At 38.9% G+C, this 22,985-nt stretch overlaps 1 long non-coding RNA gene across 1 annotated transcript in view; it reads left to right on the top strand.

Annotated features, from left to right (window-relative positions):
* LOC138151750 (uncharacterized) overlaps positions 1-22,985 on the top strand; it is a 67,832-nt gene that overhangs the window by 3,862 nt on the left and 40,985 nt on the right. The window contains exon 2 of the long non-coding RNA XR_011165902.1: positions 5,460-5,691. This is a non-coding gene — a long non-coding RNA (uncharacterized lncRNA). The remainder of the gene's footprint in view (positions 1-5,459; positions 5,692-22,985) is intronic.

Consider the following 22,985-nt stretch of genomic DNA (forward strand, 5'->3'; position numbering starts at 1 on the left):
TTTAAAAACATTGTTCTGAAAATGAATTCATAGGCTTCCCCAGACTTCCAAATGAGTCTGATACAAAAAATTAAAGTTAACAACCCCTATTCTAGTAGAAAGAACCTATAGTGGAATATTGGGAAGCCTGGGTTTTAGGTAGAGGGAAGGCCAAAGGAATAACCATTCATTTAGTGCCTACTATGTTCCAGACACAGTGGTAAGTACTTTATATACTTTTTCCCATTTGATCGTTACAACAACCCCTATTAAATGTCTGATGCTCAATTTGAACTCATCCTCCTGACTCCAGATTCAGCACTCTACCTACTGTACCACCCAGCTGTCTCAATTGATAAGGTTTTATTCCTGTCTTGGTCACTGCTAGTTAAACAACCCAGGTTTTAACATTTATATCTGTAAAATGGGGGCAAGAATACCTACTCTATTACTTCATATGGTTGTTGGAAGACTCAAAAGAGATAAGTCATTTCATTCTTTTAGCAAGCATTCAAATGCGGGCCAACTATCAATCAATTAATAAGCAAGTATTTATTAAGCACCTACTGCATCTCAGGCACTGTGCCAAGTTAAGGGTGGAAGTACAAAGAATGAAACAACCCTATTCACAATGAGCTTACATTCTGATAATGTAGATAACAAGTACATATCTGTCTCTCTCTCTCTATAAATATGCACTCATATGTACATCTACATAAAATTCAGAATACAAATATGTGTTGCATGTATATATATATATATATATATATTTCTCTATATACAAACACAAAGGCATATGTGTATATATCTTTTGATCACTGCAAGTGACTTTAATTCATTAGCAAATTTCTATATTCCCTTGGGAGAAGTATCTATAAGCTTGAATTAGTATATCTGAATTTTTCTAAACCCTCAAAGTAAGTCTGGAAAGTTGATTTGCAATTTCCCTGGGATTTCTACAGAGAATCAAACTATTCTAATTTCGCATTCATGCTGGAAATCCTGCAAGAACTGTCCCACTGGAAGCCTCTCCAGTAGGGTCTTTTCTTGTAGATCTAACCAAATGGCCGATTTTGTAAATTGCTTTGTAAATTACAGCTCACCTGCATATGGTAGCAAAATTTCAAGTTTGTTCATGTTTTATAGGATTCATTTTCCTTCTATGTGCATGAAAACTCGTGCTCAGAAACTGCCCTGGGAAGAGATTAAATTTTACAGTGAAGTCATAGCCAGGTAATGGAAATCTAGGGTTTGCTAGAATTGAGCTGTCTACTTTTCCTGAACTCTTTTGCAGGAATGGTAGTGTGCGTGAGTAGAGAAGGGGAGGGAAAAGAGAGGGAGAGAACATGCTTCCCTCTTTCATTCAAATGCTCTATGTACTGTAAATTCCTTTCCCTGGTTCTTATTAAATTTTCCTTGCTTGCAACCACCAGCTGAAGATGGGTAGTAGCTGGCTTTAGGGAATAATTTAGGGTGGAGGCTTATAATGAATTTAAAAACACCCCAAATCAAGGACTTAGTCCAGATGTACTTTTTTTTTTCTTTTTAAAGTACCGTCCAGATGTCATTCGTACTTTGCTCATTCTCTGCAGGCCAAGACGAGCTTGTTCTCTGTCCACTGGCTCATTTTCAGATCCCAGTGTTTGCCTCAATACTTTGGGCAATAGATCATTTGCTTGTAATGTGCCGCACCTATGAACCTCCTCCCTACCAGAGATGGGGCAGGCCTGTAACAGGATAGGAAGTAATATAGTTGGTAAGTCAATCTGTAACTTTGTTAGTACTTAGCTTTGTTGAACTAAATAAATCAAGCAACAACCTTAACTATGGTTTCCCATTCATTACTCATCCCAGAGAAGTTTGAAATAATAAGGTCGTCCTATCCTTTGTAGTATCCTGGACCAGTCAATCCCCATTTGCAGAAATATAGGACTTTAGAGATCGAAGGGGTAGTCGGCAGCCATCTAGTAAAATTCATCTCCCTCCCAACCCTTTTTTCCCCAAAGAACTCTTACAGAAAATGCAACTGACAAATGGTCATCCAACCTTTGCTTGAAAGAAGAAACCCATTATCTTCCCAAGGTAACCTATTCCACTTTTGGACAGCTCTGTAAGTTTTCTGTTTCTTCTTTTACTGAAATCAAGCCTAAATTGTTCTCTTTGCAAATTTCATTGCTTTTGGACTGGTTCCTTTAGGAAAGAAAGAGAGAGAGAGCGAGACACAGAGAGAGAGAGAGACAGAGAAAGAGAGAGAGAGAAACAGAGAGAGAGACAGAGACAAACAGAGACAGAGAGACAGAGACAGACAGAGAGACAGAGACAGAGAGACAGACAGAGACAGAGACAGAAACAGAGAGAACAGAAACAGAGAGAGACAGAGAGATTCTGCCTTCTGTCTTCTTTTCTTTCTGGAAGCTATAGTCTAGTAGGACTTGGAGAGTTTTAAAAAATCTAAGTTTGAATCCAATCTCAGACATTTACTAGCTGTGTGACCTTAGGCAAGTCATAAACTCTCCTAGCCACAGTATTCTCCTTGGTAAAAAGGAGATAATAGCACTCACCTCTTAGGGTTGTTGTGGAGGATCAATAGAGGTGATATATGGAAAATACTTTGGAAACCTTAAAATGTTATATAAATGTTAGCTATTATTATCTTTCCTTTTCTTCCTTTCTATCTGTGTATGTATTTCTGAGTGGGCCTGAGTGTGTATGGATTTGATGAAAATATCCTGGGAGATGTACATTCAGCAAACTAGGAGTCAAGTGTGGGTGAAGAATTATTACCTTCAGAAAAAAAAAGTTTAAATTCTGTTTTGTTATCTTAGAGACTGGCACCAGGGACATAGATAGTAAAGTGATGTTTCCTTTCTGCAGATAGGAAAAAAAAAGTCTGAGACCTCCCCCCATACCTTCTGTGTCTCTGTCTCTGTCTCTCTGTCTTTGTCTCTGTCTCTCTCTGTCTTTGTCTCTGTCTCTTTCTGTCTCTGTCTCTGTCTCTCTCTATCTCTCTCTCTGTCTCTCCCTCTCTCTGTCTCTCTCTCTGTCTCTTTCTCTGTCTCTCTGTGTCTGTCTGTCTGTCTGTCTGTCTGTCTCTCTCTCTCTCTCTCTCTCTCTCTCTCTTTCCCCTTCCTAAAGAAACCAATCAAAAAGTAGACATTAAATTATGAAAATATCCTTCATGTATGAGTCACGCTTTCTCACCTTGGTAGAGACATTGCCTGGAGAAAGGAAGAAGCTCTTAATTTTTCCATTTGGGAAACTTCTTTTGTTGCTGCCCTATATTCAGAGCAATTCTCCCTGAACAGTTGGAAGAAAGGATAGTAATGGGCAGACCAAACCTTTGGAAGGTCTTAAAACATCCTACTAGATAACTAACCCATGCCCATCATTGTTGCTTGCTGGTACCCACAAGTATGCTAATTGATTTGAAGAGAGACAGACAGAGATAGGGAGAGCCGGAGAGAGAGCTTGGGCACATTTATTAACAAGTTATTGTGTGCCAGGAACTCTGGTAACCACTAGGGATATTAAAAAAAAGTTAAATAGTCCCTTCCCTCAAGCAGTTTACATCCTAATGGGTATTAGGCTACTAGTGAGTTGATGGAATGAGTTAAATTGGTAGTGAAGTGAGTGAGTTGAAGAAAATTCAAAACAAAAACTTTGCTTCTTATTTGGGCTCCGTTCTGGATATGTAGTTTTGTTTTGTTTGAGTCTGTGATTTCACCAAGGTAGGGACTTCCCTGGTGAGGAAATTCTCTACCAAGGCAAACCCTCAATTATCCTGGAACTTACAGTATGAAGGAGTTGTCTGAGATACTGAAAAATTGAGACTTGACCAAGATGACACAGTCTGTATTACAGGAAAGAGTTGAATCCAGGCAAGTCTTTCTGACTCCAAGGCCTGCTCCTTATTCACTACACCACACTATCTCTCACATGACTGATAATTATGCTAAAAGGTACTTTCAATTTAAGAACTGGAAATATCCTTATCCTCCATGATCTCTCATCTTGATTTGTTATTTATTTGTACATTTGTGGATACCCAACCTCTCACCTAGTAGAATATAAGTTTCCTCAGGGTAAGGACTACTTCATTTTTATCTTTGTACACCCTAGTACCTAACCCAGGGACTCGAAAATTAGTAGGCACTTTGTTAATTGAGTCCACCTGGATCAGGAAAGGGTCAGAAGTAAGACTGAGGTCTCCTGTGGGCAGGTGTGGCTAGTCTTCATCTAACCATTGAATTTCTATTGGTTTGAAGGGAACTCTGCATTCTCAGGAGAAGAAAGGCTGTTGGATCCACGAGGACTTTTAGTCCACCCCTCCATGTTTCAGAGGAGGACAGTGAGAAATAGAGAGGTCATATGACTTGCTCATAGCTAATACATGGTAGTGATGAGATAGAGAGTCCTGCTTTTTTGACTCCCAGGTCAGTGCTCTTTTGACTAATACCACATTACCTCTAGAGAATGGAACACCCTGCCCAGACTCCCTTCCCCCTTCCTCCCCCCCCAAAAAAATTCCCAACCCACCCTTGCAGTTATTTCTGTCAACTCCCTGTAAGTTAAAGGGTTAATTTGCTTTGATGTTCTCTCACAAAGAGCCGATGATACCAGCCTTCCCACTGCCATGTGGATTCCCACAACAAACAAGGATGGTTGAATTTTCAAAGAATTGCCTTGACTTTTAATGGCATGACTACAGTTAACGTCTATGAGAGAAGAGAGGGTCAGACCTTGTGCAAGCCTTTGAAAATTCACTTGGGACATTTTATGTGTGAGAGCTGGAGCTTGAAAGACATGAAGCCCATACCTTGAATTCACTTTCCCATGAAAGGCTGAAGAAGCTAGCTAAGAGAGAAAGAAAAAAAAAAAGCTATTTACACTGAAATCCCACCCCTCAACCTCATGAGTTTGATTAGTGGCAAGTAAAATTCTTTAGTTGGCACTGTCTATCTTGGATAAGGAAATAAAGATTTGGAATTAGGATGGAATGATTGATATAATCTGATTTTAAGGATCCAGTAGTATTAATTAGGTGATGGAGCACAGAACTAGGATTTAATAACCTGAGCATCTAGAAAGGATACCCCCCTAACTAGCAATGTAACCTAGGGCAATGACTTCTTTAGGTCTCAGTTTCCTCATTTGTAAAAATGTTATTCCTCAATTATCTGTGATTTTCTTCTTATAAATATATTCAGAGGGAGGGAGGCACCTAATAATAGAACTGCACAGGATAAAAGATGTTTCCTAAAGTGCTGAAGTCTTGAGGTTATTTTTGGCATTTTTTTTTAAATCATATCTGCTCTTTGCTTATTTGGTTGCCATAACAATTCATCCATACATCTTTCCACTCCTACCTTTTAAAAAACCATGACAGTCTCATGACTGAAATTATAAGACTTTACCCTCCAGTAGCTGTGATAGCACAAGACAATTTTGAAAATATGTATTAAATTTGTGTTTTTCCACAGGTGGAAGGTTTATTTTGAACTGTGGGATAAAAAAAAAAAATCATATTTCAGCATTTTAGACTGAATCAAGATTAAAGTGTATTGCTTTACTCCACTTCCTACTACCAGACCATGCACCGGGCAATCTGGACAACATACCAAGACCTAGAGGGTTTAACCCTTTTATCTCTGGAATCTGTCTTGATTGGTGCTGGAACGATGATCCAACCAACTTTGCCACTGTTCCTAGAAGGTATGTGCCCTTTTCTCCCCAATTACCAACCCGATAACTTTCCAGAACAGTGTGACCCAACTTGACCAACACCCCCCATGTAGATTCCTCTGGACCTTTCAGTCATGTTCTAGGAACTTCTTCATCTCACAAAATAACATCAACCCTAAAACTCACACATCTTCAATACCTTCTGCCTTGGGAGCCATCCCTCCTAATTGGATGATGGAGATGGGAAAACTTCTGCAGAATCTCTATTTAAGGAGGCCACCTAGGCCAGCTGTCTCCTCATTTCCCATCCAGCTATACTTCCCCGTCAATCTCTCCACATATTATCCCCTCCCCTTTTCTTCTTCCTTTTGTCAATTGTCTTTCACATCACTGAGAGGATGGTCTGTCTTTTGCCTTTCTTTGTATCACCAATGCCTGGCCCATAGTAGATGTTTAATAAATGTTTCCTTGCTAACAGATTGAGTTTTCTCCAAATCAGAATGTAAGCAACTTGAGGGCAGGGGTTGTCTTCGAATTTGTATTTGTATCGCCCCTACTTGACACAAGGCATAGTATATACTATGAGCTTAATTTGTGTTTTATTTTTTGTTAACTATTAACTGTCATAGAAAAATCAACAAAACTCATGTTTGTAAGTATATGACTATATGAATTAGAATCTTGGATGTTAAAAGTATAGTCTGTTTGGAGATCCCTGGGGATTGATCCCCAAGACTTTTTCAAGGAGCCTAGGAAGTTAAAACTATTTTTTTAATACTAGTAAGATGTTTTAATTTACACATGATAAATATAACACGCATAAACAAAAGCTTTTGGAGATTCTCAATAATTTTTAAGAGTGTAAACAGCACCTAAGTCAGTCATTTCTTCATTTCCCACCCAGCTGCACTCCTAGGGACTTCTCCATCATCCCCTCCCTACTTTCTCCCTTCTTGGTGAGACCAAAAAGTTTGAAAACTGCTCAATTGTAGAATAGGAATGATGGTAAACCAAAGGACAACTTTCCTGTCCAAAGGCAGTAGGAATGTGATAATAACCTTTGGCATCAGAATAAACTCTATAGTTAATGTCTCTAAGTGAAATGATATTACAAAAGTTTTCTTGCTTTCTGGTCCATTTTTCGAACATCATCAGACGAAAGTCTGAGGTTGTTGTTGTTAAGTCATTTTTCACTTATGTCTCACTCTTCATAACACTATTTGGGGTTTTCTTGGAAAAGATACTGGAGTGGTTTGCCATTTCCTTCTCTGGCTCATTTTACAGGTGAGAAAACCGAGGCAAACAGGGTTAAGGGACTTGCCCAGGGTCACACAGTTAGTAAGTGTCTGAGGCTGGATTTGAATTCATGAAGACGGGTCTTCCTGACTCTAGGCCCACCATTCCATCCTCTACACCATTTGACTTCAATTATTTATTGTGGGAATCTTCTTTTTGGGCCAGGGCTTGAGTTAGTAGCCAGTGATAGATATACAAGAAGAAAACAAGTAGCAATTGAAAATCAACACTTCACAGAAAAAAAATCAGAAGTGGACACAGAGAGCAATTTTGTCATTTCTTTGTTAGATTATTATACATTTTTCAAAAAACTATATAATAGAAGTATATGGTTTTATTTGCAACCACATAATCTTCTTGTTTGTTTCCTAGATAGCTAAGTAGGTAGTACAGTGGATAGAACACTAGTCCTTGGGGTCAGGAAGATCTGAAGTCAAATCTGGCCTCAGGTACATACCAGCTATGTGACCCTAAGTAAGGTATTTAAACTTTATCTGCCTCAGTTTGCTCAAATGTAAAATGAATTGATAGCACTTACTTCTCAAGGTTGTGAAGATAAAATGAGATCATATTTGGGAAGCACTTAGCATAGGGCCTGGAACATAGGAGTCTCTTAATAAATGCTTATTTTTTTCCTTCCTTCATCTTTGTGTCACTATTTATCACTTATTAATATTGTTTGAACCCAGCTTTATGTGGTTAGAAAATTATCTAACCCAAAAAGGTTTAACTGTAGAGGTCAGGCTGACTTCAGAGATGCTCCAGGAAAGTCAGAGAGTTTGAAGGAATCCTTAGATCCCACATAGATTGTTTTGAGTCTCCTCAGGTCTTGTTTTGGGTCCACCTATTTGGGTTTCCCAAATTAGATTGACCTACCTGCTGATATTCATCTCAAACTGCCTACATGAGGCCAATCAGGCAAATGCCCTTAAATCTGAATGCCCTTTATCTGAAATCTATATGATGTAACCTCAGAGAAAGTTGAGAATGACACTATCCCTTCTTTCTCTCTCTCTGCCCATCCCTCTTCTTCTCTCTTCTCCTCTCCCCTCCTTTCACTTGCCCTAGGACCTAATAAATTTCTTTAGAAAATTATTTCAGATTTTGAGGTTTACTCTCATGAACAACATTTGCATATGACAATATTTTTGTTGATGATTAAGTTAATAATGAAAAATAAAATGAATAATTGCATGTGATGATTGAGAGCTAGTTTTGCAATGGCTACAGTTAAAAGTATACTAATTAGTACTCAGAAGTCTAGTTTCAAATACTGATCATTGTATTTGCTATTTATCTCAGACAATTCATTAAGCTCTCAGAGCCTCTCAGTTTCCTTGTCTATAAATAGGAGTTGTAGTCATTGCACCACTTTCATTTCATAGGATTGTCACAGGGAATGTGCTTTGTAAATTGCAAAGCTCTGATGCTATGAATATGATCGATCATTACAGACATTTGCATCCATTACATCATCTATAACTTTTGACTACAATCTTTTAGTATTTGTCACTGAAATTAAGGACTACATCTAGCAAGGGATGAAGTTTCTATCTAGGGCATTTGTGAAGACTGAGTCTCCCAGAGTCCTTAATGTGATCTATATACTTTATATCCTTCTGGGCTATGTTATACCCCAGTAAAGGAGAGAGAAGGGTTTGGATTCTTGAAAAAAAAAAAAACAACAAAAACCCCTTCCATTTTTGGGAAATGGGAAGAGTAAGTTTCCTGATGAGGGCTGGGATTCCCCTGACAGGCATGTCTCTTCACACTGTACCATAATGCAGTTCAGTATGCTTTGAAGGTCCCCAAATGGTGGTGGTCTGGCCTTGTCTTTCAATAGATACTGATCTTTATCACAAAGCCATAACAAACTATTCAGAGGTCTGAGAGGAATGGGGCAGTAGGGATAAGTGACCTTAACTTACATCCAGAAGATCCCTAGAATGAAGAATAAATGCATTTCTGGGACATCACCTTAAAAATGTTTGGGTCTGGGTTGTCAGAAGCACGTAGTGGGGAATATATCTGTGGGTGAAAGACTGGCAGCTAAGTTTGGGAAAGCTCACCACCGTGTTAGTCATAAGGAGATGAACTTTTTAGTCACAGAAAATGTCACAATTGACCCACTAGTAGGGAAATTGAAATCTACTATATCAGCAAAAGGAAGAATCAAACTGATAAAATTAAATTTTACAGTTTCTCTAAGTATTAAATATATAATGAAGAGTTAAGATAATACCCTGTCTTCAAGGTTCCAAGAGTCAAGTAAAGTCAGGTATTTATTAAGCATTGACTATGTGTCGGGCAGTTAGATGATGTAGTGGAGTCAGGAAGACCTGAATTTAAGTCTGGCCTTAGACACTTACTGTGTAACCCTGGGCAAGTCACTTAACCTCTTTTTGCCTTAATCCACTGGAGAAAGAAATGGCAAACTACTACCCCAGTATCTTTGCCAAGAAAGCACCATGAGCAATATGGTCCACGGGGTCACAATGAGTCGGACACAACTAAACAACTGGACAACAACAACAGATGTGCTGGGTACTGTACTAAACCCTAGAGATACAGAGAAAGGAAAGAGACAAGTCCTGCTTTTAAGGAGTTCGTGGTGTAATTGGGGAGGCAATATGCAAACAACTATGTAAAAAATGTATGTGCATATATGTACATATATATGTATGCCTATATATGGAAATAATCTTAGAGAAAAGTCATATGCACACAAACAAAATAAATCCACAATGAAAATTATCTGTAAAATTTTTTTAAAGTATCTTAGAGGGTGGCATTGTGAAAAACCAACCAGCATAATCAGAAGGCTAGGGTTTGTGGTCCAACACTTACTTTGGGCAAGTCCCTTGACTTCTCTGAATCTCAGTTACATTTCTTATCTCCCTAAATTGTTATAGCAAAGTACTTTAAGAGCCTTAACAATCAATATAAATTTGTTTTGTTGTTATTATCATAGCTATTATTTGCCAGTCGATTGGTATTTATTTTGCCAGTGATTCTTAATTTGGAGTCTGTGACCTTAAAAAAAAAAAAGTCTAGCGGCTAGGTGGTGCAGTGAATAGAGCACCAGCCCTGGAGTCAGGAGGACCTGAGTTCAAATTTGACCTCAGACACTTAACACAAAAACTAGCCATGTGAGCTTGGGCAAGTCACTTAACCCCAATTGCCCTCCAAAAAGCAAAAAAAAAAAAAAGTCATGATAATTGTATTTCATAGTAATTGGTTTCCTTGGTGATCCCTTCTATTTATACTATGCATTTAAAAACAACACTCTAGCAAGGGGTCCAGAGGTTTCATTAAACTACTAAACAGATCCATAACACACACACATACACACTCACCCAACCAGTTAGGAACCCCTATATTAAGTGTTGGCTATGTGTAGACATTTACTACCTGATTTGCCCAGGTTCACAAAGCTAGTAGAAGAAGTTAAGAGGTGCAGAAATAGAGCCCAGGATGGGGTGGCAAGGTGGTTCAGTGAATAGCTGGACCTGGAGTCAAGAGAACCTGAGTTCAAATTTGGCCTCAGACACTTAACACTTACTAGCTGTGTGACCTTGGGCAAGTTGCTTAACCCTAATTGCCCTCCAAAAAAAGAAATGGAGCCATCTGGCCTCAGACACTTACAAGCTGTGTGACCCTGGGCAAGTCACTTAATCCTATTTTCTTCAGTTTCTTCATATCTAAAACAAGCTAGATAAATAAATGGTAAAGCACTCCAGTATCTTTGCCAAGAAAAACCCTAAATGGGGTTACAAGAGTTGGACAGAACTAAAATGACTCAGCAACAACAAATGTGACAGGTTGGGGTACAGACAGTAATAATCTTTTTATTTTTGTGTTTACTAATATTTATATAAATCAGCAACATCATCTCATCCTATTTATTGCTTTGTAATGGTTTCAAATCCTGCTCAGCAGCCACTCAAAGGCATCTTGAGGGCAGAAGATGGCATATACTCAGGTGTCAATGTTACCATAGACAAAAGCTGTTTCTGGACACAGGACCCTATACCCCCTTCTTCTAATAGAAGAATAAACCAGTAACTTCTCACTCAAGTGTCGGGGAGGCAGTGGGAGAAATGGGAGGAGACAAACTCAGCCACTCGGGGACAAACCACAACCAAAATGAAGGCTTATGTGTGTGGAAGGTGTTAACCTCTATAGGTACTCCCTGAGGCAAGTAAACTCTTCCTTATGAACCCTGGTGGACTATGGTACTTCCTATAGGGCATTTCTCTCTTCCTTCTACTGCACTCCCCCCCACACACACACACACACCTGCCCATTAATTGCTATTAACTACTGGAGTCCCCTGTGACCTTCTACACAATATTGAAGCAACCTAGATTTCCCTGCTCCTCTCCTGCCTGATTTCTTTTATCCCATATATTTACTTGGCCTTTCATCCTTTGCCCTCCTCACAAGCACCACATATAATTCGGGTGTCGTGATTTAAGGACAGAGATAAGCTGCAGAGTATCCAGGCCTTTAGTCCACTGACACATTGACATGGAAACTAGTTGAAAGAACTCGGCATGTCTGGTCTAAAGAAGAGAGACTGGTGGATGCTGGAGAGAATATGAAAACTATCTTCAGGTATTTGAAGAGTTTTCCATAGGAAAGAGATAAGATTTGTTGTGCTTGGCCCCTCAAAACAGAACTAGAAGCAATTAGAAGAAACTACAAAAAGAACAATTTGGGAAGGAAAGACCTGGTTTCAAATCCAGTTGCAGACAGGTACCAGATGTGTGACCTTGGTTAAGTCATTGAATTTATTTGTTTCAGTTTCTTCAAATGTAAAATAGCAATAATAATAGCATCTATCTCTCAGGGTTATTGCAAAGATCAAATGAGATAATATTAGTGAAGCACTTAGCACAGTGCCTGGTACATAAAAAGTCAATAAATGATTATTCCCTCCCTCCCTCCCTCCCTTCTTTCCTTCTTCCTCCCTCCCTCCCTCCTTTCTCCAATATTTATTAGTACATATTCCTTCCAGATACTATTTATGATAGATGGCCACTGAGGTCCCTCCAATACAATTCAGTTCAATAAACATTTATTGTTGTTATCCATCCTTCATTTTCGAAGAGGCCTGATGACCTCACAGGGTGATGTCTTGACTTGCACATGAATTGGATTTAAGTGAGGCTGAGTCACACAAAGTCCTCAGCCTCACTTCTTCCAGAGTCATGGAAGTCCAGTGGCAGGACAAAAGATGCAGTGATGTCTGACCAAGCTCTAATTACTTCACAGCACCTGCTTTAGCCTCCTTCAAGGCCGTTGGAACAAACTGCTCTCATGTGCCCATTATGCAGGGGGGCAGTCTTCACATGCTTGTGGTAGACACCCCCCTAACTCACCAACTGATCTGAGGTCTGTCAGTGATCCTCAACCTGGTTTAGCCCATTTGCCCAGATGCATTTTCACAGGTGTGGCCACTGGGCATGCTACAGCTTCTTGGAGCCACATGTGAAAGCTGGGTGAAGGTGGATGCCAAAGGTGGGGCTCAGCAAGCCCTCACACCAGAGGTGCTAGTCCTGTCTGAAATGCTTGACAGTATTATATTCTTCTATTAACATCTCAATAGCTTCTAACTTGGAGCAGCTAGGTGGCCCAGTGGATAGAATGCCAGGCCTGGTGCCAGGAAGACCTAAATTCAAATCTGACCTCTGACACTTAGCTGTGTGATCCTGGGCAAGTCATTTAACCCTGTTTGCCTCAGTTTCCTCATCTGTAAAATGAACTGGATAAGGAAATAGCAAACCACTTCAGAATCTTTTCTAAGAAAACCCCAAATGGGGTCATGAAGAGTCAGAAATGACAAATCAACATTTTCTAACTATATGAATTTAGGGGTAGGGGAAGGCTTTATCTCCTAGTAGAATAACAGATTTTGGGGAAAATGGGGCAGCAAGTAGCCACATGGTTGAATTAAGGCAGCTATGTGTTACACAACTGATTTCTTCTTTAAAAGTAGTAATGTTATCTTCACTAGTCCTCAAATCTGGCATGGAGTTTAGAATCCAAAGGTGTAATGTCAACTTTAGTGCTCCAGGTGGGTTAAGGAGAAAGGTATAAGGACTCTAGCAAGAAAGACAGTAATTACATATGATCCGACTAGACTGGAGATAATTAAAGGGACTTCATAGAGGCACGGGTCTTCTGTTCACTCTCTTTGTTCCTTTCCTATTGAATAGAGCCAAGGCAGCAGCTGGGTCCCTTCTCTTCCTGATGGGTAGGACAACAGTTATTATCAATGCCTATCTGATAATCAGACACAGCCTATGTTTAACGTGCATGTGTTTCTGTGTCTGTCTCTGTCACTTTCTATCTTGGTTTCCTCTGTCTCTATCTTGCCTCTATGTCTCTGTCTCCCTCTGTGTCTCTGTCTGTCTCTCTCTGTCTGTCTGTCTCTCTCTTTCTCCATTTTGGTTTCTCCTTGTGTATGGTTTGGAGCTGCGAACAATCCAGCACTCCATTTGGGTCAAAGGGTCTCAACTTACCCCACCAGAGGTATGCTTATTCTGTCTTACTTACAGAAATGTGTGTGTGTGTGTGTGTGAGTACGCACATGCTAACTTTAGTGTTATTTTCTCGACTTTGGTTTTGGAAAAATTTGCCTGTTTGCGCTAGGATAGACATTTATCCCCAAATACATGCCCCTGCTAATTTTCCTTAAATATCTTTCTCCCTCTCTCAGGCAAAAGTGACCATTATTCAGTGGGATAAAGTGCCAATGATTCACCAATTGTTCACTCCTTAAAACTCCCTAATGGGTATGGCATTTTAAAAAATTTTGAGTTTCAAATTCTCTCTCTCCCTCTAGCCCCTCCCCCATCCATTGAGAAGGCAAGCAACATTTAGGTCTAGCATTTGAAAGGGAAGAATGCCTTTGACAGCAGTTCCCAGATCTTCTACCAGGGTTAGGGCTCCATGTAGCCAATCAAATGACATTTTAGCTTCAATTAGTACAATTTAAATGCGACCAGAGTGAAAACCCAAAAACCTTCATTCTAGGAGTCAGGGCCTGACACAGCCTGAGCTCTGCCCCAGTTTGGTTGGCCCCTGAACTCCTGGTCCCAAATGCAATGAGACCAAGAGAGACATGGAAAAAACAAACCCAAAAAGAAATAGTTGAGCAAAAGCAGGAGAAACTGAAATAATAAAATTAAAATAAAAAAACTAAAACAAGGATAGAAAGAAATTTATCTTTATGGATGATGGCAATTTACTTTGTTAAAGGGAGCAGGCCTGGATTGCTTTCCCCCTTCACCTCCTGTTCTTGGTCCCTTCGAGGCTTAGTTCTAGCTACATCTCTTAGAAGAAACCTATCTTAATTTCCTTCCAGTCAATGGTAACTTCTCCACCTTCCCCAACATTCTGTATTTATTTTGTATGCTTTTATGTGTAGATGAAAGGCAATTTGGCCTAGGGTTAGAAAGCTGGCCACAGAGGAGGCAAGATGGACATTAGTTAATGTCCCAACTCTGGTGTAGATTGTACTCCGGGAAAGTTATTTACCATCCCAACCCTCTAGGCGTTTCTTTAAAACTCAAACTGGTCTTGGTAGTGGCAGTTTCCTTCTATGACAGTGAAATCACAGATGTCATCCCTGCTCCTGTCTCTAGATGTGTATAGACTCTTTCCCCGAGTGAAACAGAAGCTTCTTAAAGTCAGAAACTCTCCATGTTTGTCTTGGTATCCTAAGACCCCAGGACAGTATACGGCACATAGTATTGCTTAATAAATGCCCACTGAAATGAATTTCTTGCATTTTTAGGCCCCGAATTATCTCACTTATGCCTGTGAGAGTGTATATTCTTATCCAGGAAAAGGAGATGACAAAAATATTAAAGTAAATAAAAGACTCTGAGGAACCAGGATAAACAAATGCTAAAGGCCTCAAAAGAGGACTCATAGTCATTCAAAAGGTACTAACATAGCCATCCACTCTGGGGAAAAATAAAACAAACAGATAAACAAGTGGATGGGAAAAGGTCTTGTCCAGACCATGGCATGCAGTTGGATAGGCAGACTGCCACGTTAGTTCATTGGTCAATATATCTCAGACTGGCTCTCCTGGTTCTAAGTAGACTATAGCACTGTTTTTCCCCCCACTACCCCCAAAATGCAAGAATTCCTGTAGAAGACATACATCATCACGGATATGTATGACCAGAAAAGGAGGTAGATGGGCCATGTTTCAAGAATGAGGGAAAGCAGAGAGATGCTTAGTATTCTGCACAAATATTAGTTTGGGGACTGGATTTGTGGTTTCACAGTTATAGGGAATTCTTATGGAGGAAACTTCCTCCTATAGAGAGTTGCCTAACACTGAGCAATTTATTTGAGGTCATAAAGCCATTAGATATCATAATAGGTTCAACTTGAACTCAGGTCTTCCAGGCTTTGAAGTTGGCTTCCTCTCCACAAAGCCCCCATATTAAAAGAATAATTGTTGTTTAGTTCTTTTCAGTCATATCTGACTCTTTATGCCCCTTTCTGCGTTGTCTTGGCAAAGATACTAGCATGGTTTTGCCATTTCTTTCTCTAGCTCATTTTACAAATGAGGAAACTGAGGCAAGCAGGGTCAAGTGATTTACCTAGGGTCACACAGCTAATAAGTGTCTGAGACTGGATTTGACCTAAAGTCTTCTTGATTCCACTGGACCAGCTAGGTCTCCTAAAAGAAGCTGACTTCTGCATAGCAATTTAAGGGATGTAAAACATTTAATATACATTATGTCACTTGATTACCTCAGTGACCTTTTGAGACAGGTGTTTAACGGTCCTAATTTCAAAGATGATGAAACTGAGTTTCCAAGAGATTTAAGTGTCTCTCCCAGAGTAACAAAGGATTTGAATCCACACTTTCTTGATCTCAGGTCCAGTATTCTACCCACTCTGCTATGTAATCTCTCAAGAACTAGAGGAAGACCTTCAGTATATTGAGTAGGTCCTTTGTGGAAGATTTATGGAAAGCCATGAGCAGGTCTTGAACAGAATGAAATGGTGTGGGGCACTTGTGATCTGCATTGGTGAAGAGCATACCCATGCTGATGCTATCATAGACCAGTTAAAGAGGCAGTCATCCCTTTTGCATTAGGCACTGCCTGAATTTCATTACACACAATATGAAGCATTGAGATTGCTTTTGTGCATCCCACAGATACAGGTAGGTCCTCCATTGGGGTGAATAATGAATGCAGTGGTCACATTATTAAAATTTACACTGTATATTTCCTTGGGGCTGGAATCAATGACCATATTATACATAATTATAATTTTGAATAGTGTGCATTCAAATGCATTTGATCATTTCATTGAGTTCATTGATTCAGCCTTGATACAACACCTTCTCAGCAACCTCACTTGCTTCTCCTCTCTAATTAGAGGTCTGGAGGGAAAAACAATAAACTTCTTCTAATGCCTTTTCTTACATAAGACTCAAAACTTTCCAGCTAAACTTTCCATCTTCTGTCACATGCTCTGCTTGGTTTTGACTTCAAGAACATAATTTCCCAGAACAAAGTGTCCGGTGGAGACAACACTGTATCCTCCAACCCTAGCTACCCATTGTGTACTGTCTTTTCCCATTAGATTGCAAGCTCCTTGAGGGAAGGGACTGTCTTTCTTATTTTTATCCCCAGTGGGCATGGTAGGCACTTATAATATATGTTTACTGACTACTGACCATTTATTATCCACACAGGACCTAGCTACACTGAACACAGATCCACAGAGTACAGTATTTTATGGTCCAGTGTCAGTAGAATTAGTCTTAGAGTGAGAGGTTGTTATTGTTCAGTGGTTGAGTGGCAACTGACTTTTTGTGACTCCATGGACCATAGCACTCCGGGCCCTTCTATCCACCATTATATCCTGACGTCTGTCCAAGTTTATGTTCATTACTTCCATGACACTATCTATATCCATCTCATTCTCTGCCATTCCCTTTTTCTTTTTCTTTCAAGCCTTCCTAATATCAGGGCCTTTTCCAATGAGTCCCATCTTCTCATTGTGTGGCCAAAATATTTAAGCTTCAGAATAGTCTGACTTAATTTCTTTAAGTATTGACTGATTTTATCTCCTTGCTGTCCAAGGGACTCTCAAAAGTCTTCCCCAGTACCACAATTCAAAAGCTTTGATTCTGTGGTGCTCAGCTTCCTTATAGTCCAGCTCTCACAGATACACATTGTTGCTGAAAAAAAAAAACCTGACAGAATTTGACCATATGGACCTTTATGGGCAAGGTGATATCTCTTTGTTCTAGTGTGCTATCCAGATTTGCCGTAGTTTTCCTTCCAAGAAGAATTCATAGCTACAGTCACTGTCTGCAGTGATCTTTGAGCCCAAGAATATAAAATAGAGGGAGAAGAAATGGAAGCTGTGTCAGAGGACTTCTATTCAAATTCCCACTCTATTCTTTACTATGTAACCTCAGGCAGTTTTTACATTCTGAGCCTTGATTTCACAATCTGTAAACTAGGAGAGATGGATTAGATGATCTGCTAATGCCCCTTTCAGCTTTAAATTCTATAGTGCTAAGGTTAAAAAAAAAATCCCATTCTAAACAATTGTATTATGAGTATATTTTCTCTCTAATATCCTGCTTATATAAAGTCATTTCTTCTTACTGCCAGTTTTTCTACACATAGAGTTGTTGAGACCCTTCAAAATCATCCTCCCTGAAAAAGTGAGGTTATTATTAAAATGTAATCATTTTCTGGGATTAATTTACAAGCTAAAAACTTTTGATTTGGAGGTCTTTACCCTTGAACTATGAATTCCTACATAGAGAAAAACTAAATTCATTTTGGAAATGGGGCAAAATTTTATCTTCTAAGTGCAATATTTGACTTCCAGTGGAGAGAGAAATTAGACGCAAATCAAATGTCAAAATGGCTGATAAAAAAACAGGAAGGATTAGTGTTGACACAGAGACCTGACCTCAGATTTCTGTGAGCCAACATGAAATGTACTGTCCATCCCCAAATCATCGCAGGCACAAAAGCAATAGGGCCCCTAGGTAAAGATCTGGGATACACAGTGCTTGGGGATATTCTCGAGCCTAATCAAACTGACAGTTCAGCCAGCATTCAGGACAGTGTTTATTTACTCATTTTTGGCAGATGAGTAAGTAAGAAAGATAGGACCCTGATGAGATTCGTCCAAATGGGTTCTGGCTCCAGACACAGTCAACCAGGACAATGTCAAACAAAAACTTCCTATCCGCCCTTATATTTTGGTCTATCCTGGCACAGACATGAAATGACCTCAGATCGCAGTGAGGGATAATAAGAAATATATCTTTGGGGAAATGTGACCCTTTGCTACCAGCAGGCTATAAAAATATAAGTAACAATGGAGCATATGAAGATAAAAGCTTAGGCTCACCAAATGCTGTGTTTCCTACATGCTTTAACAATTCCATATGCCCAGAAATGAATAGAAAACAAAATGTTATGGTGTGCCATTTAGGGCCCTCTATGTTGTTATCAGCTGATCATTCACAATGGTAAAAATCAGGGGTGGGGAACCTGTGGCCTCGGGGTCACATGTGTCCCTCTAGTTTCTCAAGTGCCGCCCTTTGACTGAATCTACCCCTGGTAAAAATACAGAACCTCCTAGCAGATGTTTCTTTACAGTATTACTAATTGTTATTGCTAATAATGTAATAAGTGCCAGTGATGTTCTGAGCCCAGAATAGAATATCTTATTCAGTTTATTCCTGTTGTAAGTGACCATTGTTCTGTTTCTAAATTCCAGCCCCTTTAGGCTTTTTGAAATAATACTTGATATGTCTTTATGGATTTCAAATATCAGTTTCACTTTCAGAGGCAGCATTGTAGTCAGAGTTTACATTCTACCTTTTACATTTAATTAGCAGTGTGACCATGGGCAAGTCCCTTCATCTCTCTATGCCTTCATTTACTCATCAGTAAAATAGGCATAATAAAACCAATACTTTCCTTACAAGAGGTGTCATAAATCTCAAATGAGATAACTTATAGAAAAATACTTTTCAAACTTGGAAATGCTGTGTAAATATCAGTTTAAAATATTATCAGCCTTTAGCCCAACGCCAGGCACATATAAGTGCTTATGAAATGCTTATTGATTAATTGATTTGTTGGTCCTGTCTTGCTAGTCATTTTTTTCATTCACTTACATGTTTTACAACCCTCTGACTTTATCATTTAGATTCTAACTCCAACCCTATAGAAATGCCCATTATTATTTTATTCAAGGCCTTTTAGCTTTTCCTGTTAGTTTTCATATTCATGTAGCTCTTTTTTTGGATAACATATATGGATTTTCTTATCAATGAGAAGGCTCTACAGTCTAATAACAGGGGAAGAAAAGGTTCTATGGTATAATTTCTGAGAACTTCAGCTAGTAAAAACTTGGTTGTGATGTAATTTTAAAGGTTCTGGGAAGCCCTCCAGCCCCTAATAACTATCCTCACTGCCTATGCTTGGTTGATGCCTGAAATTTCCCTAGTTGCCCATTAGTGCTTCGGGTTAAGAGAGAAGGTAGTGTGGTAAGATCACTGATCACATTGCCAGGTGGTGCAATGATTATTGTCTCCAAACCTCTCCAACAACAACAAAAACAAAAAACAAATCAAATCAACAATAAAAAAACCTTAAAAATTGAAAAAGAAATATTCTCCAGATGAATAGCACTGAGACAGAAACACCACCCAAAGTAAAAGCCTTCAATTTTAAATACTTAATGCTTCCACTCACTGACCCATTCCCAGCCTAATCTGTGTACTGGTTACAACCAGCACCATCAACTTTAGTGTCAACATTGAATGTTAGCATCCAAATATGGGAACCCCTTTTTGGTTGTCTCACAGCAATGACTCAACCTATAATCTGTCATATTCCACAGGTAGTAGAAGATGTTCGTTCTGTCCAATCACATGTAAAAAAGGGGCTACAAGGCCTCAGAAGGAGAAAGATGGCCTGCCATTTGAAGATATCACACACATATAGTTGTCTAGGGAATAATAAGCTTCTTTGACAAAAGGAATGGGAACTGGAAGGAAATCCAGTTGGATTACTCTTCTACAGATTTAGTCTGACTAGGGAATCACACTCCTCAATTCCCCTAAACATTAGGTGACTGAGGACTCTTAGGGTCAAAGAAAAGTTCTATGATGCGGCATTAGGAAGTAGAAATGTTTAAAAACTGGAAGGGAAAAACACAAGACGAGTCACTGGGAATCCAAGAAAAAAAAACCATGTAAATATAAGAAAGAAAAGACTAGGCAAAAACCTAGCTCCCAAGCAGATAAACCAACAGTGAGATGGAGAAAGAAGGGTGGACAAATAAATAAAATCTAAAAGAAGAGGCCATGGCATATTGAACACAATGGAAGAAAATGAATCAAAGATCCCCAATCAAAAATGAAATTCCATAGACTCCCCAGAGAAATGGAAAAACAAAACAAACCAGCATGAAACTCCAGGATGATTCAATAGATTATAATATAAACAGATCTGGTCAAAAATAAGAGCTAGAAGAATTAATGAAGATGAACAGTAAACAATTTAGAACTCAAGATGCAGGCTGCTGCCAACATGGTAGAGGAAATAAAAAACATATTCAAAGATTACAAAGTAAAAAAAAAATGAAGAAAAAAGTGTGTGTCGGTGGGAACAGGTAAGAAGAAAAGAAGACATCCAAGTTGAAAAAAATAAAAAGCATGAATCCTACATAAATAAAGTGACTGACCTTGAAAGTAAGATGCAGAGAGATAACTTAAGGACCTCAGATGTTATAGGATAACATGATAAATTAATAAATAAAAACCAACATATGATATGAATACCATAATCCAGGAATGTAAGAAAACTACTCTGAATTTCTGAATATAGGCAACAAGGTCTGCCGTCAAGGGAAAACCTCAGCTCGGAAGGGAGGAAGCTGGAAGCTTGAAAAATAGAGTCGTCTTAATTGGGGAATTTAGGAAGATAAGGGTAGGAGTGTTTTGTTGAAGAGAAACCTTATTACTGGCAATTGCAGTTAAAGTGTAATTCTTTAGTACATCCTTTGGAAACCATTGGTGAAGACAATGAATTCTGTAGGAGCAGTGAATTCAGAGTAACATGAACTGTGATGGTCTAGAAAGTTTTCATCAAGGAAAGTGCTCTGTACATCGTAGGGGCTTAAAAAGTGTTTGTTGAATGGATTAACAAAAGGAGGCAATAGGTGTTTTTGAAGGATGAATAACATTTGACAAGTATAGAGGAGAAGGGAGAATACATTTCCTGGTTCTTTTCTGTTTTGTTTCCTCATCAGCCAATTGTAAAATTGGGATTCCTAAGTGTTGTATGAGCTGACCTCCACCACACAAGAGAAGTCCTCCTTTTACTAAGAATCATAACAAAAGATTGATTTGGTGTCCTAAAATGGAGTCTGTCTAAGACCTTGAAATCAAATATTGATATGAGCTTTGATTTTTAATTAGTGTTAGGAAATAGAGACCTTAGAAAATATTAAAAGCCTTAGGATGCTATAATTGCTACTAACTCTTGTGTCAGCTGGTTGTTTCATCAAAGTTTTCAATTTCTTACTAGTATATAGTAAATGTAATGTATGGTTAATCAACAGTGCCATCATTAGTGACCCCAGCACCCCTGGAAATAGAATTCATTTAGGCCTCTAGGAAAATCAGCCAGGCCTTTCTTCTTTAATTCTTCTCATTTTATTTCTATTGCAGTTTATAAGTTGATGAGTTCAAGTAGGAAAAGGGGTCTCTATAGATGAAAAGGTTGTCTAGATGTTACTCTTTGTAGATGACATTGTGCTTATGGCACCAAGCCCCAGAATTTTGTAAAGCCTCCAAAAGGAGACATAAAATTCACTCCAAAGTGTTTGTCCAGTTTCTCTTTCTTCTGTGCAGTCTGGCAGAGAGCAAAGGTGGTAGGATGTGGAGTCAGGAAGTTCTTAATTTAAATACCAGCTACTAGGTGTGTGACTCCAATTTCACTCAACATCAAACCCTCAGTTTCCTCATCTGTAAACTAGAGATAATAGTGTTGTGAAGATTAAAGAAGACAATGTATGTAGAGTCATTTGTAAATGTGAAAGTGCTATATAAATGTCAGCAATTAAAAATAAAGTGGATAAAGAAGGCCTGTTATCTAGAGGTGGTGATTTATAGTGGAAGGGACATTCCACAGAGCTGGTTCATCAGTACATATATTTTGCACAGAAACTGTGGATGGACAGTGAACTTGGTCAACAAATAAAGAGGGGAAAGACAGTTGGCTGAATAGCATTTGGAAAAATTTCCTGTGCTTCCAATGACCCCAAATTTCTCCCTGAAACAAAAAAAAATACTTAAAAAAACACCAGTGTTCTTCTGGTGGTACCATATGGCTATGAATCATTTAATACCAAATATCTGAGGAATCAAATGTGTGGGTCTCCTAAAGAACAAAAGAAATGCAGGTGGGTGTTAATAGACTGCAGCATTTTACAAATTATGAGTTATGTGCTTGAAGGGGAATTTAAATCATGAAAAATATATGATGAGGAGAGGAGACATTCAACAAGATGAGATAATGGAGGGATAGCCTGTGCACTCCACTGGTCACCAGATGAGGTCAGGAGATCAAGAGGAAGCCCTCTAGTACATTAGGTCAACTCCCTATGGAAGATGCATGGGTGGAAATGGATAAGAGCCATGAGGGATGAAAAGGCATGGAAGGGATGTGACCTATATATGTGGAGGGAGTGCCCACATTGATGAGAACAATGATTCATTGATGTTTTGAGGTAGATTTACAAGTTTAGGGGCAATGACCTACATATTTGCTAAGGAAAAACTACTCCATGAGGAATATGTAGTCAGAAATAGAAAAAATGTTGCTAAATAATTTTTAGATATGTTTCTATAGTATTTTAGGTAGGATTTTATTTAAAATGTAGGAATTAAAGCTCATCAATAACATTAGTCTTTATTTCTCTATCTTTACTTTGTGCTT

The sequence above is a fragment of the Petaurus breviceps genome, unplaced genomic scaffold, assembly GCF_028583685.1.
Source record: "Petaurus breviceps papuanus isolate PSGF00001 unplaced genomic scaffold, PetGlider_PUasm1.0 90919, whole genome shotgun sequence".
NCBI classification, from domain to species: Eukaryota; Metazoa; Chordata; class Mammalia; order Diprotodontia; family Petauridae; genus Petaurus; species Petaurus breviceps.